The sequence below is a fragment of the Bison bison genome, unplaced genomic scaffold (genome assembly GCF_000754665.1).
Source record: "Bison bison bison isolate TAMUID 2011002044 unplaced genomic scaffold, Bison_UMD1.0 scf7180017864178, whole genome shotgun sequence".
Lineage (NCBI taxonomy): Eukaryota > Metazoa > Chordata > Mammalia > Artiodactyla > Bovidae > Bison > Bison bison.
The window spans coordinates 2,378,596-2,388,255 of NW_011494750.1; the positions used below are offsets into that span (position 1 = coordinate 2,378,596).

Consider the following 9,660-nt stretch of genomic DNA (forward strand, 5'->3'; position numbering starts at 1 on the left):
ACGGTCACACAGTGATATTACCAATTTAAGGCCCAGAGCTGGAGGTGTCAAACCTACCCCTGCCAGGCTCTGCTCATAAACCCTATTCAAGTCACATCATTCTTTCCAACCACAGATTTCAAACCAATTTTAAAAACTCAAAAATCCTAGAATCAACTCTCAATTATGAGATTAATTCTCCACGTTTTGTTAAAAAATTTCTTGTTTTGGAATACAGTCAATATTTGCTAACTATAAATGGGGTAAAACCTTTAAAAATTGTGGATCACTATGTCGTACATCTGAAACATATAATACTGTAAATCAACCATACCTCAATTAAAAAATTAGTATAAAAATTTTGTTTGTATTTTATTTGCTCTTTGAACATTTCAGCAGGCCATGGCACCTCTAGGAAGAGGTGTGCAGGTAAATACAAGATTGTATTAATAGCAATCAATTAGCAGAATTTGTAAGTTCTGCTAAGAAGGCCTACATATAAAGTTAATTCTTATTTCAAACATATAGTGAAATACTTGAACTTCCATGATACAGTCTACTTTTAACTATTACCAAAAATAATCAAGAATCAAAGAATAGTTCTGAACAAAAAAATGGTTCATATTGTTTGAAAGAGAGGAATATAAGGGGCTTTCCTGGTGGTTAAGTCATTAAGAATCCGCTTTGCAATGAATGGGATACCCATTTGATCCCTCGACCAGGAAGATCCCACATGCTTCAGAGCAACTAAGCCCAGGCACCACAATTAGTGGGTGCTCTGGAGCCCAAGAGCCAAAACTGTTAAAACCTGTGTGCCCAAGAGACCATGCTCGGCCACTGGGAAAGCCACCGCAACAAGACGCCCACACACCAGAATTAGAGAGTAGCCCTTGCTCTCTCCAACTAGACAGCTTGAGCACAGCAACTATGACCCTAAATAAATCATTAAAAAAAAAAAAGAGGTATATAAATTCCTCGCTAACACTACAATAAAATCCCATCCATCAAGTACTGGGAAGCCTGTAATACCTCTTTAGGACAACAGAGTTGACCAAATAAAACTTCCAGTTCATCTCATGTCCCAAGAATTAATATTAATCATGCTCCTTTTGTTAGTGGAGAGGAAGAAAAATGAAGTTGGAGGCTACGTCCAAAAAGCAAAGAGGAAAAGTAGACAGTCAAGCAGCTCAAAATCAGTTATGAACCTCCAAATAAATAAGGAAAAGCTCACCTTAAGAAGAAAGTGAGAATACTCTGAACATACAGAAACAGACTCGGAGGCTTATGATAACCTTCAGAAGGCTCTTATCCTTAAAGTATTCATTATTAATTCTAAGTAGGCCATTAAATGCCAGGTTTATAGACTTTACCTCTACACAATATGGAATATCTGGATATCAGTCCACTCCTGTAACAAAGAGCACTCATATAACAGTTTCACAGCAATAGCAGAAATTTGCCGTTTCTTTCTCTTCATGCGATACTTTTTCTGTACATATAAATCACAAATTAGAAATGATGCTGATAACTGTGATCTGGGTTACTGTTACATACTTTTAAGCACACTGATATGTTTCAATTTTTTCAAAGATCTGAGGGAATCTGTGGACATCCCCCTGTAATTGGCAATTCCCATGAAGAGAAAGCATTCTAACCAAATCAAGAGCCTTTATGCAGCACTAAGAGAGGGCAAGATACCAAGACGAAGGAGACGTCCCTGACTTCAATCAGCAGAGGACTTCAACCACAGAAAGTCCTAATACCTGCTACACATGGACGAACCTTGAAAACTGTGCTACATGAAATAAGCCAGACACAAAAGGGTAAATATTGCACGATTCCAATTACATGAAGTATCCAGAACAGGTAAATTCACAGGGACAGACAGTAGACCAGAGGTTACCAGGAGCTAGGAGGAGGGAGCAATGGATGGTTATTACTTAATGGTTACAGATTTTCTGCTTGGGTTGAAGAAAACACTGGAAACAGGCAGAGACGACGACTGCACAACTCCATGAATGTACTTAAGGCCATTGCACTGCACTCTTGAAACGGGGAGAGCTCCCGAGTGGCCCAGTGGCGAGCATTTCGGGCTTTCACTGTTGTGGTCCCTGTTCAACTGCTCTTCAGGGAACTGAGATCCTGCAAGCCAAGTGGCACGGAGCAGCCAAAAAAAAAAGGTTAAAATGACCTCAACCTAAACCTATAAAACTCGTAGAAGAAAACAGGGGATAAGCTTCAGGGCACTGGACTGGGCAGTGGTTTCTTGGATGAGACACCAAAAGCACAGGCTACAAAAGCAAAAACAAATGAGACTCCATCAAAGGACACAAGAGAATGAAAAAGCAAGGGAGAAAGTGTGTGTGAATCGTACACATCTCTTAAGGGCTAATATTCAGAGTGAATGAAGAACTGCACCTCAACACCACCAAATGTTTTTAGTTTTTTAAATGGCGTTTCTGCAAAGTTGATACAGAAATGGTCAACAAGCATATGAAAAGATGTTGATCGTTAGTCAGAAATGCAAATCAAAACCACAGGGAGTCCTCACACCCGTCAGGATGACTACAGCCAGAGAAGAACCCTGGCAGTCCAGTGGTGAGGACTCTGTGCTTCAGCAGGGGGGCAGGGTTCAGGCTCCGGGGGAGGACTAGGATCCTGCATGCCCCATGGTGTGGCCAAAGAAGAAGAAAACAAATGCTAGGGAGCATAGGGAGATATACGGACTCTTGTGCACTGTTTGTGGGATGGTGAAACGGTGCAATAATTGTGGAAAACAGTATGGAGGCTCCTCAAAAAACTAAACACAGAACCACTATATGATTCAGCCAATTCACTTCTGAGTATTATCCGGAAGAACTGAAAGAAGGATCTCAAAGAGATATCTGCACATCCATATTCACAGCAGCACTAATCATAATGGCCCAAAGATGGAAACAACTTGTCTTCATTGACAAATAAATGGACAAAATGTGGCATATTCATATAACAGGTTATTCAGCCTTTAAAAGGGAAGAAATCCTGCCATGTGCTACAACACGGATAAGCCTTAAAGATACTCTAGTAAGTGAAAGAACCCAGTCACAAATAGCCAAATACTGTGTGATTCTCCTTATAAATCGAAAAGTCGTCAAATTCATAGAAGTAGTAAGCAGAATGGCAGTTATGAAAGGCTGGGGTGAGGAGAAGAGGAAGAAAATGGGAGTTGTTTAATGGATATATAGTTTCAGATTTAGAACATGAAAAAGTTCTGGAGATCTATTTTCCATTAATATGAATGTACTTAATGCTAGGGGCTTCCCTGATGGCTCAGTGGTAAACAACTCTCCTCTCTGCAGAAGACATGGGTTCGATCCCTGGGTTGGGAAGATCCCCTAGAGGAGGAATTGGCAACAACCCACCCCAGTTTTCGTGCCTGGGAAATCTCACGGACAGAGGAGCCTGACGGGCTATAGTCCATCTGGTTGCAAAGAGTCAGACACCACTTGGCAATAACAAGTTAATGCTACAAAACTGTACATTCAAAAATAATGAGGACGGTAACTTTCAGGTTATGTGCTTTATGCCACATTAAAAAAAATGATTAAAATGACAAAACTGTATTATATTTTATCACAATTTCTTTAAATAATGTAATATACTAAAACTACGAAATTGTATAGTATGTGAGTATCTCAATAAAGCTGTTAAAAAAAAAAAAAAAGCAGAGGAAACAGAGTTTAACCAAATTCTATCATTTGCTGGTTTAAGAAAAGAGAGCAATTTGTTGGAAGTATCCAGATCCTGGAGCTCAGAGAGGATCCTATGCTTCTGCTTCCTCCAACTTCTTCACCCCAGCCTCCATATGACAGCCCTTTTCTTGCCCCCTCCAAGGCACATCACCACCACCTTCTAACCTCCCAGTTCCTTATTATGTATTATGTCTGACCTCACAGGAAAGTTAAGTTAAAGAAGCTACAGTGGCAGTCATAGGAAAGGGCACAGAATTCAAGACTCAGATTCTACGTTCAGCAGCAGAGCCAAAATATTAAAAAAAAAAAAAAAATCACACAGTAGACATACAATAAATGTCAGGTCTCTGCCCTTCCTCTCCTCTCCTTCCAGCCCAGCATGTCTAAAAGAGCAAATGCTCAGCTCCCGTGCTCGGATAGCCTCTGGCCTAACTCACATGTGCTGGAGCTATAAAACACAGAATCATTTAATACGTAGTTGTTAATGCCTATCACCTATTATTAAATCCTGAAAACACATCACAAAACTATTAACTAGGATAAGCCTATTTTGATAAAATAATAAACTTTTCTACCGCATATAAAAAAAGATGGTGAGATGAAGACTAAGTATTACCAACCACCTCCAAGCGGTGGAACTAAGGGTGAAGCGCTCCCTTTCTGGCACATCTGCGTTTTTAATGATGCATCTGGAACTTCTGCAATAAGAAATGTAACTCTCAGAAGAAGAAATCATTCTGGCTTAAAATTTCACTGTCTGCCTCCGATACCATATTACTGCGCTGAAGCTGAACTGGTACCATGTGAAACAGTCATGATTTCCTACATTTTACAGATGAGAATGAACTGAGGCTCAAAGCAGAGACGTGGTCAAGGCTGTAAGGCTAGTAACAGAGCGGGGATGCCAATTAAGGCCTTCCAACTTCAAGCCTTTCCGGTCCACCACATCTCAAAGAGCACTCTGCATTACTGCTCATTATATATATATATATATATGAAAATGTATATATTTAATCTATGTTTAAATATGTTTTATTTAAACATGTTTATTAAACATGTTTTATTAAACATGTTTAAATCTATGTTTAAACCACCTAAGAGCAGGTGCTACAGAATCTTGGGCAAGTAACCTGGAAGCTGAGCCTCAGTTTCCTCATCTGAAAAGTGAAGTGGTTGGAAAAGCTATTCTATCTCACCAGCTCATCTAGCCTCACCAGTGAATGGATTTTAAGTCTAGATACCAACTGAGGAGAAGAAAACCCCGTGGGCAAAAATGAATGAATAGTTGGAAAGAAGCTGAGGCCTGTGCTCTGGGTCAAGGGCCATTTTTCAATGGAAAGAGGCTGTGGACAGTCAAGAGCAAAGAGCCCGCTGGGGAAACTCAACTTCCTGGCTGAAGCAACAGCTGAAAGCTCCGGCTTTGCTTCCCTACCAGCAATGCTTCAATCTTAGCTAACTTAAGAGGAGAAACCGCAGATTTATAAGTAAAGTTAGAAGAATGTAACAACACAGCTGTAGGGGAGGGACCTGGAGCAATAGTTTATGCACGCTATGGCAACTGGATTATTTTCCAAGTGGACTCGTGAATATTAAAGTGGAAAGAATCTTTGGTGGTTCTCAGAGACGACCCTTCCTCAGCGAGAATTTCAGGAGAAACTGAAACTTGGCAATACCCATCGGAGAGATGTCACACTTGTGGAAAAGGTGAGAGAATCCAACTAAAGCCTCTTCAACCTACAGAGCATCAAAGAAAGCGAAAAGACCTTTATTAAGGGTGAAGTTCTTGCAAAGGATTCATCGGGTGTCTGTAACCTCTTACACTGCAAGCTAATTTATAAAGCACTCAAAGCTGTCTGACACTACTGGGCAGCATTCTCACTCGAAGGTAATAAAAGTACAGCATTAACTTTGCTCGCTAGAAAAAGAAAAAAAAAGATTCCATTTTGCTAAAGCAGCCTCCTCCGACCAAAACCCTACCACCTGCCCCTCCACTACGGGGATGAGCCTAAACCAAGGAGAAGCTGCTTCGAGCCTGGACAACCGGCCTCGAGAATTAAAATAACATCCTGCCCCGAGAACCGCAACCGAAGACGCCAGAAGCTTCAATTCCAAAAGCAGGTCCTTTAGAGAAGGAAGAAAGCTCCCGGCCGTGCTCTCGGCGCTCCCGGGTGCGAGAATTCAGCCCAGCTACTAGGCCATGACTGGGTGAGCACCTGACGTGGGGGGAGGGTGAGCCAAGGCCCTAGCGGATCTGGGGCGAGGAAGTGGGGGCTCCCGAAGCTCCAGAGAAGAAGCGCGGCCCTCCAGAGGCGGGGGTCCTGGGGACACCCCACCCCTACCCCAAGGATAAGGACCGAGAAGAACACGTGGGGCGACAGGAGCAGGGAAGGGGTGTCCCGGGCAAGCAGCCTGGGTCTTGCACGGCGGCCGGAAAAAAGGAGGACGGAGCTACCCCCGGGGCAGGGAACCGAGCCCTCGGAGCCCCGAGGGGGAAGGCAAAGGGCGCGGGCAGAGGGGCAAGGCCACGAGGAGGGCGGGTCTCCCAGGGCGCCGGGGCACGCGCCGGGACCCGGGCAGCGGAGGACCCCGACACCCGGGAAGACACCGCGGACCTGCCTCCGGGGGCCGCGGGGAAGCCGGAGCGGCCGCGCCCGGAGGGGCCCTGGTGACCCCGCGGGGCCGCCCGGACCGGACCCGCCCCGCGGCGCCTCCCTCCTGCCCCTTCCCTCCCACCCGCGCGGCCCGTTATCCCACGGCCGCCGCACTCACCAGCGGCTGCACCTCAGCCTGCCGCCGCCTCAGCTGCTGCCTGCGCCTCCGCAGCCGCCGCCGCCTCGCTGCTGAGGCCGAGTCCCGGGGGAGCCGCCGCGTCCCGCCGCCGCCGCCGCTGCCGCCAGAGCAGAACACCCCAAAATGGCGGCACTTCCGGCGCCTACCACCGGCGGGGAGGGCCGACGCGGAGGGGGAGGGCGGCTCGGGGGAACGTACCACCGCGGTGCCGCCCGCAGCGCTGAGCCGAGCAGGGCTCGGCGCAGGGGCGGGCCGAGCGCCCGGCGCTGCAGCGCCCCCTCGGGCTGGGGAGTGGAGAAGCAGCCGCGCGGGGGCCCTGGGGGCCTCGGGTAGAACCCTCGACCCGGGGAGCGGCGAGGGCAAGTCTCTTTGTCTCGTTACTCCGCTGGAGGGAAGACGCGGCGAAGACACCCGGCCTGAAAACTTGGAAGTTCTCGGCTCTGCGCCCCTCACCCACAAGAGTTCTGGACGAACTGGCGGGCGCCAACCTCTGCTTGGCGCTGAATACGCGCATAATAAAATACTTGATGAATGAATGGGTGAGTGAATGGGATGGTGCTTGGCCAGCGCTGGGCACCCGACACACCCTCCTTTCTAACCCAGCCGATAAGCAACGGGATGCGGCCCTTCCTTGTCTGCTGAGACGTGGACTGTAAGTGTATTGCAAGCTTTCAGAGTTAAACGAAAGCCCTCTGGCGGGATGAGCAGCTGGGTGAACTCACAACCTTGCAAAAATCCTTGGAGCGCCAGGAAGCTCATAAAAGTTCTACTAAAAGACTGATTTTTCCAGCCCTAACCTGCTTCTCCCAGTGAAAAAAAAAATTTTTTTTTCCGTAACAAAGGCTAGGTTCTTGAAGACCTCCTTCAGACTGACCCAGAAATCCCAAGATCTAGGTAGAATGCAAATAGTTCGTTTGTTTGTTTAAAAGGTCAACGTCATTTATTCCCACAAGTTCTACATCTTGTGGGACAGTAAAATGCAGAGAAAGAAAGAAAACTTAGTTCTGAGACCTTTTGGCCCCAACAACATGCAAATAACTCATGGGTTTGCAAATGATTTCTCTGTAACATCTGGCTTCTCAGAGCAATAACTCTTCTACCCACAAATACTGATTATACCCTACCTTACCACAAAAAAAATAAGTGGACTCCCAAGCAGAGGCCTCAAGGGTTTTCCCATGTGTTGGAAGCACCTCTTTCCTCTCTTAGGAAGGAAAAAAAATAGTCACAGTTTCTAGTACCATATAGATCTAAACAATTAACCCTTAAATTGTACACTATCAGATTTCCTAGTTGTGTAGTTTATCATTTTATATACATTTATAATGCTGGTATTCAAACCAGTCGATCCCTGAATAGTCATTGAAAGGACCGATGCTGAAGCCGAAACTCCAGTACTTTGGCCACCGGATGCGAAGAGCTGACTTATTGGAAAAGACTGATGCTGGGAAAGACTGAAGGCAGGAGAAAGCATAACAGAGGATGAGATGGTTGGGTGGCATCACCAACTCAACAGATGTGAGTTTGAGCAAACTCAGGGAGATAGTGAGGGACAGGGAAGCCTGGCGTGCTGCAGTCCATGGGGTTGCAAAGAGTTGGACAGGACTTAGTGAACAACAAATAATGCTGATATATGATCTTGTTCTTGTTAATAGTTTTGTGTGTAATTTACTGAAAACATCTTCCATTTATAGACCATTACAGCTTATAGAAGGTTGTCATATATTGTTGTTCTTCAGTCAGTCATATGCTGCTAAGTCATTTCAGTGGTGTCCAACTCTGTGCGACCCCATAGACGGCAGCCCACCAGGCTCCGCTGTCCCTGGGATTCTCCAGGCAAGAACACTGCAGTGGGTTGCCATTTCCTTCTCCAATGCATGAAAGTGAAAAGAGAAAGTGAAGTCTCAGTCATGTCCGACTCTTCATGATCCCATGAACTGCAGCCTACCAGGCTCCTCCGTCCATGGGATTTTCCAGGCAAGAGTACTGGAGTGGGGTGCCATTGCCTTCTCCCTCCATGGACTGAAGCACGCCAGGCCTTCCTGTCCATCACCAACTCCCAGAGTTTGCCCAAACTTAATGCTGGCAAAGAAGGAGGGCAGGAGGAGAAAGGGAGGACAAAGGATGAGATGGCTGGATGGCATCACCGACTCAATGGACATGAGTTTGGGTAAACTCTATGAGTTGGTGATGGACAGGGAGGCCTGGTGTGCTGTGATTCATGGGGTTGCAAAGAGTCGGACACGACTAGGCGACTGAACTGAACTGAACTGAATGTCCATTGAGTCGGTGACGCCATCCGACCATCTCATCCTCTGTCGTCCCCTTCTCCTCCCGCCTTCAATCTTTCCCACCATCAGGGTCTATTCAAATGAGTCAGCTCTTTGCATCAGGTGGCCAAAGTATTGGAATTTCAGCTTCAACATCAGTCCTTCCAATGAACACTCAGGACTGATCTCCTTTTGGATGGACTGGTTGGAGCTCCTTGCAGTCCAGGGGACTCTCAAGAGTCTTCTCCAAAACCACACTTCAAAAGCATCAATTCTTCAGTGATCAGCTTTCTTTATATTCCAACTGTCACATCCATACATGATTACTGGAAAAACCATAATCTTAACTAGACGGACCTTTGTTGGCAAAGTAATGTCTCTGCTTTTTAATACGCTGTCTAGGTTGGTCATAACTTTTCTTCCAAGGAGTAAGCGTCTTTTAATTTCATGGCTGCAATCACCATCTGCAGTGATTTTGGAGCCCCCCAAAATAAAATCTGCCACTGTTTCCACTGTTTCTCCATCTATTTGCCACGAAGTGATGGGACCGGATGCCATGATCTTTGTTTTCTGAATGTTGAGCTTTAAGCCAACTTTTTCACTCTCCTCTTTCACTTTCATCAAGAGGCTCTTTAGTTCTTCACTTTCTGCCATAAGGGTGGTGTCATCTGCATATGTGAGGTTATTGATATTTCTCCCGGCAATCTTGATTCCAGCTTGTGCTTCTTCCAGCCCAGCGTTTCTCATGATGTACTCTGCATATAAGTTAAATAGGCAGGGTGACAATATGCAGCCTTGATGTATTCCTTTTCCTATTTGGAACCAGTCTGTTGTTCCATGTCCAGTTCTAACTGTTGCTTCCTGACCTGCATACAGATTTCTCAGGAAGG

At 45.7% G+C, this 9,660-nt stretch overlaps 1 protein-coding gene across 7 annotated transcripts in view; it reads right to left on the reverse strand.

The window, feature by feature from the left end:
• Positions 1-6,604, reverse strand: part of CELF1 (CUGBP, Elav-like family member 1) — a 63,169-nt gene extending 56,565 nt beyond the window's left edge. For all 7 annotated transcript variants that reach the window (XM_010842409.1, XM_010842413.1, XM_010842411.1 and 4 more), the window contains exon 1: positions 6,480-6,604. The gene's annotated coding sequence lies outside the window, so the exon portion shown is untranslated. The remainder of the gene's footprint in view (positions 1-6,479) is intronic.
• Positions 6,605-9,660: the final 3,056 nt, after the last annotated feature.